This window comes from Meleagris gallopavo, chromosome 3 (genome assembly GCF_905368555.1).
Source record: "Meleagris gallopavo chromosome 3, MGAL_WU_HG_1.1, whole genome shotgun sequence".
NCBI classification, from domain to species: Eukaryota; Metazoa; Chordata; class Aves; order Galliformes; family Phasianidae; genus Meleagris; species Meleagris gallopavo.
This window is the reverse complement of record NC_139406.1, coordinates 92,495,415-92,513,646: the sequence shown is the minus strand read 5'-3', so window position 1 is coordinate 92,513,646 and position 18,232 is coordinate 92,495,415. Positions and strand designations below refer to the sequence as shown.

The 18,232-nt window shown below is 42.1% G+C and overlaps 2 non-coding genes across 2 annotated transcripts; one reads left to right on the top strand and one right to left on the bottom strand.

The window, feature by feature from the left end:
- The first annotated feature begins 229 nt into the window (after nt 1–229).
- Nucleotides 230–302, top strand: TRNAF-GAA (transfer RNA phenylalanine (anticodon GAA)). Its single transcript has one exon. It is a non-coding gene; the product is annotated as a tRNA-Phe (tRNA).
- A 12,598-nt stretch (nt 303–12,900) lies between these two features.
- Nucleotides 12,901–12,973, bottom strand: TRNAF-GAA (transfer RNA phenylalanine (anticodon GAA)). Its single transcript has one exon. It is a non-coding gene; the product is annotated as a tRNA-Phe (tRNA).
- Nucleotides 12,974–18,232: the final 5,259 nt, after the last annotated feature.

Sequence of the window (18,232 nt, the reverse complement as noted above, 5' to 3'; positions counted from 1 at the left end):
ACATGCTTTTATTAAAGGCTCACACACACAGAGCCTCTGTATGTAGAGAGGTGATTTACAGTGACAAGGATCCTGCGATGATGCAGTTGGCAAGACCATTGCTTTTGAGCCATCTGTTCTCTGAAATGACTTCTTTGACTCACCAGCTAGAGTAAAGAAAGCTTGTCTGAATAGGGTTGAAAGATAATTATACCACATCAGGTTTTGCAAATAATCATGCTAGGGCATGGCTGAAGTAGCTCAGCTGGGAGAGCGTTAGACTGAAGATCTAAAGGTCCCTGGTTCAATCCCGGGCTTCAGCAGTCTTTTGCAGTACTTTTGAACATTCTAGTTCAGGGCTCACCAGCACGAAAAGACATGACATGGGAAACTGTAGAAAGTGAAGCAAAAGGCCAGGAAGATGTTGAAGGGACTGGAGTATCCATCACACAAGGAAAGGTTGAGAAGCTTGGTACCGATTGCCCAGATACTGTAGAATTCATCCTTGGAAGAATTCAAAAGCCATTTGGCCAAAGTCCTGGGCAATTGGCTCTAGGCAGCCCCATTCAAGCTGGGTGTTTGGACCAGGTGACCTCAAGAGATCTTCCAACCCCTACTATTCTATGATTCTGTGGGTAGAGAGACAGACACAAGTTTATGGATGCAGAAGGAAATGTAATCCTCATGTATTTCCATTAGCAGTGGCCACTTGGCCAATCAGCACAAACATATGGGCTGACTAACCAGCCAACAACAACTGTGAATGATATTGGAATATTAGTAAATTGGATATATTAAAAGTTAATACATACATATCCTTACAGAACCACTTATTGGTTTCTACATCTTTTTCTTCTTTTTCTTTTTCTTCTTCTTCTTCTTTCTTTCTTATTATCCTCCTTCTTCTATTTTCTTTGATTTTAATTTATTTTATACAAGCTAATAGCTCTGTAGAGAGAGACTGCTTCAAAATTATCTCATCACCAGCTCTGAAATCCTAGTCTGTCATCTATTGCAAGAGCTGCAAGAGCTGCAAGAGCTGCAGTGCTACGTCATGTGCAGAACCCCCAAATAAACTTCCGTTCTCATTTAAGACACCATCTGTGTCCCATTTCTGCAGCACTTGGCAGAGCCTGCTTCCCTTCTATGGTATGTTTGTTCCTCTCACAGAGCTGCAGCCTTCTTTGGAGGTGGGAAAGTCAGCTGGAATGAATGCCACCTCCGTGCCAATGGAGATCACTTTTCTCAGAGTCTTATCAAGTAGCAGGAGGTCATTAATATTCAACCTTGGCTGGGTGGTCCTCAATAACAGGTCCATGGGAGACATAAAGCTAATATTTGATCACATTTGGCTGCAAGAAGAAGAAGAAGCTTCATTGTGTTGTTGGCTATTAACGAGGGGAAATGCAGTGAGATGAGGAAATGTTAAGTTGGGGCATTATGGACGGCTCAAACATATAATGGAGCATCCAGTTGCTTAGTCCTTTACCTGGTAATTGGTGGAGTTCATAGCCTTGTTCTTCTTCAATGCAATTAAATTAAGCTTTATTATATAACTCTGACAGCTACAACCCACTAGAAAGGAAAAACAGCATTAGCTTCTGTTCTCCATCAAAACAACTGAAGCAAATCACATCACTGTTCCTCAGTTTTCCTAATTGCAGCACCAGAACGTGCCTAGGTGTGGTGAAGAGTTAAATTGCAGGTGAATGTACTCCGTGTTCTCAACTTGTTTTTGTGTGTTATCCCAGCACGTGTCCCCACGGATGATACTGTATTACTCACATACCTCTTGAGTCCTCATTTTTTCTAATTCTTTTTTATTTGCAAGAGCTGCAAACAGTCAGCTATCCAGGAAAACACAGCCTTCATAATGCTGGCATCAGCGTCATTGAACTGTGCTCAGGAGATTGTTTCTTATGTATTCCTATGACTTTCAAGTGAATTTACTTCAAACTTCAGGAGAAAAGAGAGAGAGAGAAAGAAAAGAGACCACTCATCTCAGAAGAATAGACAAAAAGATGAGGTAAATAATAAAGAAACAGCATAGGAATGCAGATGATAAACTGAAGATGATGTAAGAGAGTAGAAAGGCCTGGGTCATCAACCATCTTAAGTGGCTGAGAAGGACTTTGGAAAAAGAAGACCTATCATGCAAATGGAGAAGTTATTTTTCTTGTAATGGAAAAGAATATGATAGATTCAGCGTATCTGAGATAAACACCAAGGATAGATAATGTATGGTCAAGTTAGAAGGCAACATAAGAGGAATAGAGATAAACTGATTAAGGACATCTTGACCATAAATTCTAAGTTTTCCATCTGTTAGAATAAAGCAGCTTTCAGCCAGCTCTTTGATGCCTTTTCTGAGTTTCTTGGTTAATATGAAAAACCTTGCTCATGAGATAAGCAGTGCTAAACCTCTCATGTCATCAACCTTTCTCTCTCGCTGGCAGAGCTGAAGGATCAGGGGACTAACAACAGGCACAGAATACATGGATATTTTGGATATTATTAAGAAAATTATTGGCATCAACCTATAACCATGGCATGATATGGCATGCTGACATAGGTTACATAAATGGATCTCCATCCATATAGAATCAGTATAATTCTGGTTAAAACCAGATGTCAGGAGGGAGTTAGATGTCATGAATTCCTGGAATAGGGAAAGAGAGAGTTCTGACCTCACCTTATCCTCCAGCTAGATATTTTTTTGGAGGGCAAAACTGCTCATTCCCTAAGGAACAAACTCTTTTTGCAGTTTTGCTTTTCAGTCATTCCAACCCTTCGCCAGATAACAAAACATTAACAGAGACAACTTTGACTCTGCATCTTGACTATAGAGACAATTTCAGCTAGGTCAGCAGAACAACAGGATGGTGGTATGGAGTAAAGCCATAATCCATCAAACACCTCTGTCAGCAGAGGCTGATTTGAGTAAAGCTCTGATACAGTCAGCTGTGGAACTTTTTTTCCTTTGCTTATTCCAGTTCCTAAGAATAGGAGTGCAGGAATTTCTTCAGCCGCCAGTTTTCTTGGCTTTACTGTATTTAAAAACTCATATAGATATGTCCAAAAAGACTGGGATAACAATTGAAGCACTTTTTTTTCACTATTGACATTTCTATCTTTAGCTAGTAAGTTCTATTACTGTTCACAGGTATTTCTAGTACCCTTGCTCACTTTGGCACGAGAAGAGGCCATCACACAATGCAGGGATAGCACAGCATCTGAGGTGCCCTCAAACCAATCTCCAGAACCTGGAGTGATTTAAGATCCTCTTTCTTCCCCACCTATATTCACACTGTGACCCACATTCACATCAGTCCCAGTTCATTGCATTTATCTCAGACCATCTCATAAAAAGACAGGGAAGAGAAGGAGGGAGACCTTTAGCCTCATTTTTCAGCTTTCCTCATATTGTACACCAATCTCTCCTTTTCCACATTTTTCACTTGCTTTTTATCCCTGTCCCTCACATCCATAAAATGTGCTAGCAAGGGTGGCTTTCAGAGGGGGTAAACACAGGAGGGAAGTCATGGTCTCTTGGGAGTGACAACGGAAACCTTCCAGTAAGAAATAGGAAGAACTAGTAACACATTTCCAGAGCATGGACCTGCTTGCTGTCTGTGCCGCCCAACTGCTCAGCTCCAGGCTGAGTACACCCACCTGCAAGAGGGAACCAGCCTGAGCAGCAGCAAGGGAAAAGTTCACCTGGAGGGGAAAGTGAGCATTCTCCAATGAAGGTGGGAAGAAAGAAGGATCCTGCAAAATACTATGGTTATGAGGGAGGCTTTCTAGAATAAACCTGATCTGGGGATATGAAATATGGGATGAAGGAGAAGCATGGGAAGATCAAATTGGTGTTTTAGCAGCCTCACAATGTGGTACGGAGGGAAATGAATTATTCAGGAAGTTTAGCTCTACCATTAATTTATAACGTTTTCCTTGGAAAATCTCTCCTTCCCCATTTGTAAGCATTGCTTGAGCTGCCAACAGTGTGTGAAATCATTTTGTAACTATTTATCTCAACAGTCACTAGGCCTGAAGTGGGATAAACTCCCAAACACTGCTAGAGGATTAACGCTGCGTATGGCTATGGGATTGCTACCAAGTGTTGAAATATTTGTAGTGCTTTCCTCATTTTCCTGACAACTCTTGACTCACTTTCTTCTCTTGTTTATATTTGGTCTCCAATGTGTTTAACCCACCTGGGGAATCATAGAATCATCAAGGTTGGACCTAGTCTACTTACCACCAGTACTTCACAGTAAAACATGTCCCTAAGTACCACATCTATACATTTCTTGAACACTTCCAGGGATGGTAACTTAACCACTTCTCTGGGCAGACTGTTCCAGTGTCCAGCCACTCTTTTGAAGAAAAAAAATTCCTAATATCCAACTGAAATTTGCCTGGTGCAACTTGAGGCCATTCCCTCTCATCCTATTGCTGTTACCTGGGAGAAGAGACCAGCTCCCACTTCACTACAACCTTCTTTAACATAGTTGTAGAGAGCTATAAGGTCTCCCCTGAGCCTCTTCTTTAGACTGAATAATCCCAGTTCACTCAGCTGCTCATAAGACTTGTGCTCCAGACCCTTGACAAACACATAGGTGAACCCCATCCATGGGAGATGTAGACATCTCTTGTAGCTGTGGCTCTCATGGGTCACACCACGGGTGCTTATTTTTGCTTCGCTTGGATTCTTTATCAGTACATGCACAAACTGGTAAACTGTGTTTCTAGAAGTAAGGTTTCATAGAATCATATATTCATTTGAGTTGGACGAGACCCTTAAAAGCCATCTAGTCCAGCTCCCCTGCAATGAGCAGGGACATCTACAGCTAGATCAGGTTGCTCAGAGTCCTGTTCAGTTTGACATTGATGGTCTCCAAAGGTGGGGCATCCACCACATATCTGGGCAACCAGTTCCAGCACATCACCACCAACAATTTTTCTTATATCCAGTCTTAATTTCTCTTAATGAAGTTTTCATGATGTTGAGTCCTGCTCAGCCTTTGGAAAGGTCCTAGCTTTTAGCTCCAGACTTCAGTAGCTTTCCTGACCTGTGCCAATGTGTTTTTCAGAATAAAATTACAGGACTGACAGAAAAAAGTGTTTCTACATTCTGTTAATGCCTCAGAGAGGCCTTGGAAGTCTGAGCAATCACCAATTGAATGAAGTTAAACAAAAGCAAGTGTCAAGTTTTGCACCTTGGGATAGGACTCACCTGGATGTATGTACAGACTGGATGATGAGAGGCTGGAGAACAGCCCTGTAGAAAGAGATCAGGGTGTTCTGGTTGATCTACATCTGTGGAGATCATCCCAAAGCTCCACAGGGTTTGGATTCTGGATGATCCTGTGTGGACTCAATTGAGTTGGACTCAATGATTTTTATGGGTTTCTTCCAACACGCTACTCAGCTAGCCACAGCTGAGCAGACTGGCAGGAATAAAAGCTCCCTCATCTTGTTGTGTAACCACGTGCTTCCCATAGATTTGGTAATGGTTGTATAGTTACATCTATGCCAAATTTAAGAACCAAACGCTCAGAGGCATGACCTTAGTTGCAAAAACTGCCTATGAACTGCAATCTGATGGAAATCCACAATTTCTCAGAATCATAGAATCATAGAATGGCTTAGGTTGGAAAGGTCTTTAGAGATCATCTAGTTCCAACCCTCTTGCCATGGGCAAGGCTACCACTCACTAGATCAGGCTGCCTAGGGATTTTGTGCTGCCCAAGAATATGATTGGTTTGAGATTATGTGCAGACACCTCACCTTTGCTCCAGAAGCATTAGGCAGCTGAAAGATGTCTATCTATTTAGCTAACAAAGCCAGCTCCAAACCCTGAGATCATCTGTCTTTCCTCAGGGAATCACTTAAATAACAATGTCGACTGACTTTTCAAGAGAACTTACGAAAAAAAGAGGTGTTAACAGAAGATTTAGTTAAAAGCTTAATGCTACAGGTGATGACCTGGGACCTTAATGACTGAAATTCTTTGGGTGAACAAAAATGCATTTCCAGTGGTTTTGCAGCCCCTCCAATCCTGGGGCTGCAGGATTTATCCTTCTTTCTTCCTTTCTTCCTTTCTTCCTTTCTTCCTTTCTTCCTTTCTTCCTTTCTTCTTTCCTTCCTTTCTTTCTTTCTTCCTTCCTTCCTTTCTTCCTTTCTTTCTTCCTTCCTTCCTTCCTTTCTTTCTTCCTTTCTTTCTTCCTTCCTTTCTTTCTCTCTTTCTTTCTCTCTTTCTCTCTCTCTTTCTCTCTTTCTTTCTTTCTTTCTTTCTTTCTTTTTCTTTCTTTCTTTCTTTCTTTCTTTCTTTCTTTCTTTCTTTCTTTCTTTCTTTCTTTCTTTCTTTCTTCCTTTTTCTTTCTCTTCTTCCTTTCTTCCTTTCTTCTCTTTCTTCCTTTCTTCCTTTCTCCTTCTTTCTTCCTTTCTTTTCTTTCTCTCTTTCTCTCTTTCCTCTTTCTCTCTTTCCTTCTTTCCTTCCTTCTTCTTCCTTCTTTTCCTTCTTTTCCTTCTTTTCCTTCTTTTCCTTCTTCTTGCTATAGCACAAGATATCTTGTAAAGCTTTTGCAAAATTTCAGGTTGGGACTGTAGCTGCAAAGCTAGCTTCCCTGAATCAATAGGCAATCCTGCACATCTGTGGCCACCCATCAGGATCTGTAATAGGGTGGCTTCATAATCAGCAGGCAACTGTACTGCCTCTCGCTCAGTCCGAGTTAAGAAAAGCTGCCGCCGTTTTCTATGCTAATTTTATGGTTTTTTAAAAGCCCATTTCATGTCTCCTCCTCCTCCATATACTTCTCTCTCTCTCTCTCTCTCTCTCTTTCTCTCTCGCTCCTCCTGTGGAGGTGCCAAAGCCTCCTCCGTCAATTTGTGAGAACTTCTGCTTGAAAACTAGAGCAGAGAATCACCCACGTAACCAGGCTGGCAGGAAAATATTGGAGGCAGAGACATTGATTCAAAATGACTCTAGGAGTTTCCCCGTGTCAGGGTGAAAGGAACGCAAACCTGAGCCTGGAGTCAACACCACCAAAATCACAGGGGGATGAAAAGTCTGTCCATCATCTTCTAACTATGGCTAGTGAATTTGTTTATCAGGGAGATATTCTTGCATTTCTTTCTGCCATATGTTATTTTCTTATTTTATCTGTTTTCTGTTTGCCTAGGAATTGTGGCATTCCTTTTTTATTCCTCCTCCCCCCAGTCCCCCCCAACAAAACTCAGTAGGACAAACTTTCTTTTAGACATTTCCAATTGCTTATAAGGAGGGATTATGGGACGTACTGAATTTCTGCAGATGGAAGCAATTAAAGAGGTTTCCAAACCTCGTGTCATATCACAGAATCACAGAATCGCCCAGGTTGGTAGGGACCTCTAGGATCTCCAACCCCTCTGCCACAGGCAGGGCCACCAACCTCCACATTTAATACTAGACCAGGCTGCCCAGGGCCCCATCCAACCTGGTCTTGAATACCTCCAGGGATGGGGCATCCACAACCTCTCTGGGCAGCCTGTTCCAGCACCTCACCAATCTCTCTGTAAAGAACATCCATCCCTGACATCCAACCTAAATCTTCCCTCTTTCAACTTAAAACCATTTCCCCTTGCCCTGCTGTTATTTACCCTTTCAAAGAGTTGACTCCCCTCCTGCTTATAGGCTCCCTTTAGGTTCTGAAAGGCTGTAATGAGGTCACTCTGCAGCCTTCTTTTCTCTAGCTCACTTCAGCCTGTCGTCATAATACATGTAACTTAAGAAGCTGATTTAAGTGTAGTTTCATAGAATCATAGGACCATAAGATGGCTTGTGTTGGAAGGGACCTCAATCCCTTCCAATCCCCCTGATGCAGGCAGAGCTGCCAACAGCTAGATCAAGCACCAAATTAGGCTGCCCAGGACCCCATCCAACCTGGCCCTGAACATCTCCAGAGATGGGGCATCCACAACCTCTCTGGACAGCCTGTATTAGTTTCTCTGTAAAAAAATTCCCTGACATCTAATCTAAATCTTCCCCCCTTTATTTTAAAATCACTTTCCCTTGTCCTAGCAAAGCTTAAAGCCTTAAAAGATATTGAGTAATTGAAATCAATCCTCCCTTAGATTCCTTTCTTTTACGTTAACTATATGAATTCAGAGCTTTGATGAGAATGTTGTATTCCTTACAGATGACTGTTGAGAACCACAGTGCAATCCACCCACCCTTCTGCATGGGCTACCCAATCTGTCACCTCCTATGTGCTCCCAAAGGACGGCACAGTATCATTCAATCTTGCCCTGGCCTGAATCCCACCTTGGGGAAGGAAATGAAATAGTCCTTATCTTAGAAGCGACAGCAGGAGCTCCACAATCCTCTTTCTCTGAGTGTTTTTGAACACAGTTTGCATATTTAAATAGCCTACTTCCACTTGTAATGAGCAGTGCTTCATGTTCTTTCCTTTTCCTCTGCTAGCTCCCTGCAGTCACAAATAAAATTAGACTTCACTATTCAAACTGAAAATGAAGGATAGCCCATTGCCCAAAAGTTAACAGCCCAAACTCTTAGCAGACCAAATAACAGTCTAAACTGCAATTAATTAATCAACCATATATACTAAATCTAAGACCCTTCACAAGTGTTTTAACTGTTTATTTTAGTACCTCTGAAGAATTGAGCTGGGTCCGAAGTCTGGTTTTATTACTCTGCATTTTTAGCACTGGATATTCAGATCAAGTCTTGTACAGCTGAAAGAGGTTGTTTTTTTTTTTGTTTTTTTTTTGTTTGTTTGTTTGTTTGTTGTTTTTTATTTTTTGTATTTTGTTTTAATTACTTTATTCTTATTTTAGAATGGTGCATAACCTAAACTATGCTTTGGGATGCTCCTTAGGCAGCAAGAAATAATGTTAACCTGAAATTTCCCAGGACCTTGCTGTATGACCTAACTGGATAAATTGCCCACATCATATCTGCCATCCAAAGGTCAGTGCTGGATAAGTCATATACAACACGAGTTCACCAGGTGAACTAGGACTCTGTGCTTTTCAAAATCCAAGCAGCTTCAGTTGAAAAAGACAAATCTTGATTTCCAGAGAAATTGGAATATTGGAATAGGCTGCTCAGGGGATTGGTAAAGTCCCTGTCCTGGGAGGTGTCCAAGAAATGTGGAGATGTGGCACTGAGGAGGTCATGGTTTAGTGGGCATGATGGGGATGGGCTGATGTTTAGACTAGATGATCTTAGAGGTCTTTTCTGACCTTAATGACTCTATGATTCTATGGTTCTAGGCATTCAAAGCTAGTCATCAGATGGTCTGTGTTGCATCTTCTGTACGCCCACTGTAGCTAGGACAGCAGAGAGCATCTCTTACAGCAAGCGTGTGTGGTTTCTATCATAATCTAGGCTCCACTGTTGCATGAGAAGCACAAATGTATGTGAATACCTTTAGGGCCTCACACAAGCTGTCTATTCACAGCACAGTGCTGCTACACCTCCAAGAGCTCTGCACTGCAGCACAAACCAAACCTTAATGTCTTTATGTCTGGAGTAGTCATCATAGCATTATTGCTCCCATGGCATGCAAATAATAATCCTTTCCTCATCTTGTAGCTCCTGTGTAATTTAGTAAATTAATCTTCAGGGCTGGAAATGTCTTTTATTGTTTGCTGTTCTTTGTGCCTAGCTTTCCCTGTCAGGTCTCAGGCATTTTCCAAGTCCACTGGACAATTTTGCTCCATTTTCTGATTGGGGAAACTGAGGCATTAATAAAATAATTGCCTTCTCATGTTAGCTGACAAAGAAACAAAGCAGATGTGCTTCCACTTAGCCCAATATGCCCGATTAGTCTATACATTACAGTAGTTCCTTCAAGAATGTAAGATGGAAGAAATGTCTCAAGCATTGCATGGGAATGCCATCGTAAAAAAACAAAACAAAACAAAACAACAACAAAAAAAAACAAACAGAAAAAAAGAAGATAGGAAGATGTGTGCCTCTCCACTTGAAGGTATTCTCAGGGCAGCAGTACTGGCGCTGCAGTAGTGTTTCACAGTGACTGCAGAACAGAAGGTTGGAATTTTCTGTCTGACCCCACAAAGCACAACTACATATGCAGTAACCCTGCTATGATCTGCAGTCAGTGGTTTTAATGTGAACTTTCCCAAATTGGGATTCAGGCAGGACCGAAGGAATTGAGTGAGGGAAATAGGAAGAGCATAAATCTTGAGCTGAATGTCATTGGCAGAGCTGAAAGGATATGTGGGGAGGGAGGAGCGCGGAGCAGCTGTGCACAAAAGGAACTCAGAAGGAGGTGGTTGTGGGGGTCCAATGCAGGCTGATGGATCTCTGCGTGTGGGCTGGGCGAAGGCACTGGCAGGTCAGCTGCCCCCACACTGCCTGCCGCCCACTGCCTTAATCATCCTGCACCTTCCTGTTAATCATTCCGCACCTTTCCCGTTATTCATGCTGCACCTTCCCTCGCTGCCTCCCCGTGAGCAAGAACGAGGCTGTTGTTAACCCTTCTTTGAGCTAAAGGCAGAGAAACATTGGAATTTACAGCGCTGATGCTTGAGCTGGAGCTGCTTCAGAGAAGAGTGGAGCTGGTATCAGATATTATTAGTTCTACTGTTACTGTGTTATGGTCTCTAGAGATTTCTTTGCATCCTGCAGTGTGCAACGTCTGTTGCAAGCATTAGTAGGAGTCTTTCCTTTGCCTTCCCACAGATGTGGATCAGGATTCAAAGCAGTTTGTTTACAGGCGTTTCCTTGCACTGTGCTGAAGCTGTGCTGGAGGTGCACAGCTGTCACCAGCACATTCATGGTGGTGGCTCAGACCATGAATCCTCCAATATTGTCTGTAAAGATATACCAGGGAGAAACAAATGCACGTGGCAGCCCCTGAAAATTTCTTCCACTTTTTAGAATTATTGGATGGTTTAGGTTGGAAGGGACCTTAAAGATCATATAATTCCAAACTCTCTGTCATGGGCAGAGTTGCCACCCACTGGATCAGGGTGCCCAGGGCACTATCCAACCTGGCCTTGATGTGGTCCCTTGACAGTTTTCAGCTCAGAGAATTAATTTAACTGGATGTGATTTATCTGTTCAGCTCTATTCCAAATTCTTATCTTCAGTGTGGCTAGCACTTCTTAATTTCCTGAGATAAGGGTGGAAGTGACACACCATGGAGAGAAGTGATGGAAAACACTAAGTTCTCCTTGGTCTGTTCTGCCCAGTGGCACTAATGTCACCTCCCTTGACCTGCTGGCCATGCTATTTGCACTGCACGATACCACTGATCTTCTTGGCCATGAGAGCACAGTGCTGGCTCATGGCCTACCTGTTGTCCACCAGGACACCCAGGTCCTTCCCTACAGTGCTCCTTTCCAGCAGGTCAGCCCCTAACCTGTATATATGCATGTGGTTATTCTTCCTCAGGTGCAGAACTCTGCACTTGCTCGTGTTGAGCCTTATAATGAACCTTTCTGCTTAACTCTCCAGCCTGTCCAGGTCTTGCTAAAGGACAGCACAGCCTGTTTCATACTGCTAAAATCTTCTCCCCTACTGCCCTAGTCAATAGCGATTCCCTATGTCCAAACTTCCACTTGGGAGTGGTCCCTGCTTCATGTTATTCCTGAGGCACAGATGGATACTGCTTAGGAGAATGAAAGTGAGCATATTTAAGCATTCTGGAGGGGCAATGGGCAGTACAGATATCTAAGCACTGACTCTAGATTCTCAGCATATATGTTAAACTAAATGTCTAGCATCGAGTCAAAATACTGTTTAGTTGGACTGCTTGAACTCTAAGCTTCTGCCAGCTCATTGCTCTCTGACTCATGATCAATATGTCTGCTATCTTATTTTCCTTCTGTCCTTAGGGTCAAAGGCTTCTCTTCTGTAGCGTGGTAGATGAAGTCAGAGAAGTTCAGCATATATAGGTGTTCCTAAAGCTGTGGGCACTGCCTGGGATTCTTACACACCTACCTGAGTCCTGATGTAGGCATAGAAAATAAGAGTAAAGGGTCAAAGGAAATGCATTTTCTATCTGATGTATCACTGAACTAGAGAAACCTGTTCAAATGAGTCAGATCTGCAAAAGCCTGTGCTGGGTGAGCAGCTGGTAGATTTGCTGAGCTGTGAAGGAGAGCAATGCCTGTTCTGGACCTACCTGATAGTGGATGGTGGTTGTAGACAGAGAGATTTGCCCAGAAGACTCAAGATATCTCTTCAAGGCTTGAGCAGGTCATGATGTCATTCATATACGCACAAGCCATTATTCACTGTTTGTTATTCAGTAATCATTATTCATCAAGCACTGCATGATATGATAGTGTTATGTCCAGAGGTTAAATAGCACCACTAGACTGAAAAAAAAGAAATTATAGGCCTTTGCTCTATTTTGGAAGAGACCTAAGAAAAGCATAATCAAAAGTTCATTGACTTTCACTCCATTTTTCAGAGAACTTGCAGTTGAAGTCTTGTCTCTACTATTTGCCTGAAGGCCTCCACACACCACTAATCAGTTAGGAAGAAACATTGAGAAAAACAGAAAACACAGTTACTCACTTGTAGAAATTTTGGGGTGCTTGCACATCAGTAGTACCATCTCAAAAAGGTTGGTCTTGGAATAGAAGAGTTTCAGGAAAGAGTAGAAAGGTTCATCAGAGATATGGAGCTGATTCTCTATAAGCAACAATTAGATGCACCAAAACTTTTCCACCTGGAGAAAAAAAGATAAATTTTAGTGAGAGAATTTGCTTCAAGATAAGTTGTAATTCAGACTAACGTTAACGCTTTCTTACATGGTAGTCTTTTCCAGTCCATTCAACATCTTCCTGACCCTTTGCTGCACTTTCTACAGTTTCTCCATGCCATGTCTGTTTTGTGCTGGTGAGCCCAGAACTGGAATATTCAAAACTACTGCAAAACACTGCTGAAGCCCGGGATTGAACCAGGGACCTTTAGATCTTCAGTCTAACGCTCTCCCAGCTGAGCTACTTCAGCCTTGCCCTAGCATGAATATTTGCAAAATGTGATGTAACAATTCTATTTTAGACCAATACCGTTCAGACTGGCTTTGCGGAGATTTGACTCTTGTCCTATTACTGGAAATGTTTGAGAAGGGCATAACTTCATCTCATTTACACTTCCTCTTCAGATACTTGTATAAACTGATGAGATCCCCTGAGCCCTCATTTCCAGGTTAACTTCTCATCCCCAGGCACTTGATGTCCATGGATAAACTACAAAGGGTCAAAGGGTGTCAGAAGATCAGTTGTACCACAGCTCTCTCTCCAGGTGTCTGCAGACTTTCTTCATGCCCCACCTCAAGTCTTTCAGCCCAGTCTCATAGCATTCATCCTTGGCTTGGACATTCTTGGGACCCTTAAAAGCATCAGACATCTAAGAACATAAAATGCTTCCTTGTAGGTCATGTAGGTCATGTCTATTTCAGTTCTTTGTCTCTGAAAGCGGAAGAGGGAGAAGAGCCATTGCATAACATGAACATGACCATTGCACGCATTTCATTCCCTTTGAGCCATATTCAAGAAGCTGGAAGAAATATATCCACCTTGTCTTTTACCTCTCATTAGGGATCTATAACCAATGCTTAAACCTATGCTGAAACACATGGTGCAAACATCAATTATCAGAGACCAATAGGAATGATAACAATGAGGCGTCTTTGAGAACAAAAAGGGCAGGCTCTTTAGCAGGGTCTGATATGATAAGACAAGGGGAAATGGTTTCTAACTAAAAGAGAGGAGATTTAGATTGGATATAAGGACAACTTTTTTATGATAAGGGTAGTGAAGCACTGGTGATGGATGCCCCACATCTGTAGACATTCAAAGTCAGGCTGGATGGGGCTCTGAGCAACCTGATCTAGCTGTCGGTGTTCCTGTTCATTGCAGGGGAGCTGGACTAGATGAGTTTTCAAGGTCCCTTCCAACTCAAACAATTATATGATTTTATGATTCTTACACTGGTAACTTCAAACAGGTTTTCTCAGAGGCTGGGCTAAGGTCTCATTCCATAGAGCCTAAATCATCCACACCCTACTGGTAAGGTATTCATTTCCCTGTGAGTGAATATCTGGCAAGGAGTCACCTTCAGGTTTCCCTCTAGGAAAAGGAGACCTGCCAGGTGAGCATCTGCAGAAGCCTGTCTCACCTGTGACTCAGCTCTGCCTTTTCATCTATACCATTTTTGCTTTACCAGCTTTCTCCTTGCAAAGGAAACTGACTGCAGAAGCCCAGAGAAAAAAATAAAATATCTATTTCTCACCAGCTTTCCTCAGACAGGAAGAGATGATCCCAACATGGGAACTATGGTATTTGGCAACCCACTCTGCATTGCTGGAAATACTCAGGCATCAGCTGGTTATAAAATTCCTTCTGAAAGATAAGCTGTGCTTGCAAATGTTAGCAGTGCTGGAGGAAATAAGGAAGCGAAGCACCTGATAAAGAACAAGCCTTGAAGTAAGTGCTACATTGCAGTTAAATTAGAAATTTCTTGCTGTGAAGTTGACTCATTCAAGATGGAGAAGCATCACAACTGAAAGTCTATGAGCAAAGTAATCAGAAAGCAGAGTGGTGCTGCCAGTTTATCATGTCAGAATAGAAAGACTTGGAAGCTCAGACTTTCCTTCAATGAAGAGAAAGAAATTCAACTTGACCCCCCAGTTTTTCAGACCTAAGGGCTGAAGCTCTGTAGAGAGCTCTTCTAAGGAAGGAGAGTGAAGTGTAAGAACAGAAGTTACACTCACTGTTCTAGCTGCACTGTGGGCAGGTCAAAATCTCTACCTCTAGCAGACACTGCTTTTTGAGCCAGAGCTATGGACTCCTCTTTCTGCCACAATCAAGTCTAGTTTGCTGCTGCACTGTATACAGAGATATGAGAAAACTGCTTTACACCTTATCCACTGCCATGGAAAAGAGACACTATGTACTCCTGATTGAAAAATACCCTCTCCACATGTCATTTTTTTCCTCTGAATGAGACTGTCCTCCTATTTATCTCTGTCTATGCTTCACCTGTGTATGCCAGAAAGTTTCTGATACGTAGACTCATACTTCTTTTATTTTAATCTGACACTCTGCTTAGGTCACTTGAGTCTCCCTTGCACCAGATCCATAGAGTGTGGACTCTATGGGCTCTCATAGACTCTTCTGGGCTATACAAGAAGTTCTTCTCTTACCTGTCCTCATTCCTACTGCAAAAATCCCATTTCACTCTCGTAGAATCGTAGATTCATTAAGATCAGAAAAGACCTCTAAGATTATCTAGTCCAATTGTCTACCGATCCTCACCATGCCACTAAACCATGTCTCTCGGTGCCACATCTCTACATTTCTTAAAATCCCCAGGGATGGTGAGTCTACCACTTCCCTGGGCAGCCTGCTTCAATACCTCACCGCTCTTTCAGAGAATAAATTTTTCCCAATTTCCAACATCATGAATATTATTTGCAGTTTTAGTATCCCTTTACAACAAAGGATATGAAAAATACTAACAATTTGAAAAGTACAATAAAGTCACTTCTGTACTGGGAATGGTTGTATAAGCTGTGATTACTCAGTATTAAAAAAAAAAAAGGGAAATGGGAAGGATATTATCAGATATAGAAAGAAGTCATAAGGGTTTGATAGCTTATTGTCTCTTTTGATGTAGCAACTAGCATTTATCAGTTCAAATTATCAAATGCCAAACTCTAAACAAAGAAAAAGGAACAACTGCTTCACACAATATCTACTTATATGTTCAACTCACTCCTATAGGACCTTGTAGGACCCTGTAGGACAGCTTGCCAAACATACTGGCAATCAGAAAGTAACAAACTAAATTAATGGAAGGAAAAAAATCCATGAAGAGTATGTAGACATGAAACTACATACTTTGGCTCATCTGGTGCCTGAGCCATAAATCTCTGGAGACTGGGAGAGTATCTGATGATATAACACCAAATGTTCTTTCTATTATTGCACCCTCCTGTAGGCATTAACTCATGGAAAGTGTTCGAGATTGGGTTTTGAGCTAGATGTTCTTCTGTATAGCTTTTCTGGCACCTTACTATCCTCATGCTGGGGCTTCCTGAGACATCCAGATAGCATCAGCCTGTTAAACCATGTTGTCATGAAGGGCAGAATGGAGACGCGTTGGAGGTGTTAATTTAAGCTATCAGCCAACTGTTGGATCTACCACTCCCACACGGGTGTTTGAGGCTTCAGCCATGTCAAACAGTTGACAGGAGATCCCTCAGTTCCCACTTTCTCTCCTATTCTTCTAGTCTTCCTATCACTCAAAGCTGATCTGCCTGTGCTTTTTAAAATATCCATCTGGCATCCACCAGATGCAGCTTTCAAAAGTTATCACTTCATATCTAGGGAGGAAGAAGTCTTTGAATGCTTTCCTCTGGATCTGATGTGCCTGACCATAAGGGGAGCCTGGGAGCTGGTCTTTGTGAGTCAAGATGAGTTCATCACCCCTTGCTGAGTGCACCGTTTTTAATGGGGGTCAATGCATCAAGCAGATTGAGGTACAGAGAACTGACCTTTCCTACGCGGCTCAGCACATAAGATTTGTCATAAATCTTCATTTTCGCTGCAGATTTCCTGGCACCAAACTATACCAATGATCAAATTTTGCCCTATTTCTCCATTCCTAACAGCTATCTGCACCAGCAGAGGAACAGACAATGGCAGGTTCAAGATGCTATATCTTTTCACATACCGACTTGGCTCTGATGTGTCAAATAAAGCACGTTTCCCCTTTAGGTTTCTTGATTTTTTTCTGTCTCATTACACCAAGTGGGTTTCTGGTTTACTTGAAAAGCATTTTCAGTGATTATCTCTATTTTGCTGTCGCTGTTTTCTCTTCCTTCTTTTTTTTTTTTTCCCCAGACTTTTCTGAAAATGATCTCATTAAGAACACCAAACTCCTGTTTCTGAAAATGGTTCCTTGAGGTTTCCAAAGGTCTCCCAGCAGGAGAGCTGCTTGTCTCCACTTTCCCTGCAGTTTTACAAACCCCCAAGTGAGCCCATTAGCAAAAATGGACTGCCCCCCAAAAAATCTACAAAATATGCAACGGCAGCAGCAATACCTCCAAAATATAAGGCTTCAGTAGGCAACAAACTATATCTGCAGACCTCTTCTCTGATGGCAGTTTAATTTTAGGGAAAGGATGAGCTAATGACACAAAGGCGACTGTGGGTGCTTTATGCCTCCTGCAATAGCTATGAGGGGACATACTAAAGGGGTTAGAATATGGTGTCTGAGATAACTCAGTCATTATTCTTGAGAGATAAATACATCTTTGAAAAACAGAATTAATGAAGCTTAGCTGCCTAACTATGCCTGTCACATAGAGTTTTTCTTCTTTCCCTCCATCAGGCTGATGTCTGAAAAATGCTGAGTTCATTAACCTAGCCTTTGGGGGGATGACAATACTAGGGCTTATTTAAAATTTTAATTTTAGGTTTAGCTCTTAAAAATCCAGGCTACGCCTAATGGCACTGGTGTCCTTATGTGCAATGTCCCCATGCTTGAAGCACATGCTTTGACTGGAAGGATGCAGGCTGTAGTTCTGTTAATGCCTAAGTGGAATGATCTGATTCTGGGTGAAAAATTGTAATCTTCCCTGTTGTAAACTACCCAGATAGAATCTAAGAATCATAGAATGGCTTAGGTTGGAAGGGAACTTAAAGATATCCAGATCTCCAGTTATCCAGATAACTCTGCGCCACGCTCAGCATAGCCACTCATCAGATCAGGTTGCCTAGGACCCCATCCAACCTGGCCTTGAACACCTCCAGGGATGGGGCAATCTGAATCTTTGGGTAATCTGAAACATATGGCAGACAGACAATGATAAAAAGCACCAGACCAGGTATTTAAGATCTCCCTTGGTCTGAATCACTTTTTTGATGAGAAAATTCAGTTTTAATGTTGGCTTTAGTGATCCTGTTATACACAGACATCCAAAAGATCTCGGATACATTTTGTTTAGACTAATTGGCCAGTTTTGAAAAAATAGAGGTCTATGTTCCTCAAATCCTCATTCCTGATCAGGCAGAAGGTATTTAGGGCAGAAGTTGTTGAGCTTTATTGGAATGCATCAGCTGAGCTTTTTTAGAATGCAAAAAAGGAGAGGGCAATGACCATCCCCTGGTTGTGTTCTGTATAGGTCCAGGCTGATGAAACAATGGGGGAGCACCTGAGACTTTTGTTTTGGAGTTAAGCACCGAGACAAACAAGTCTCTG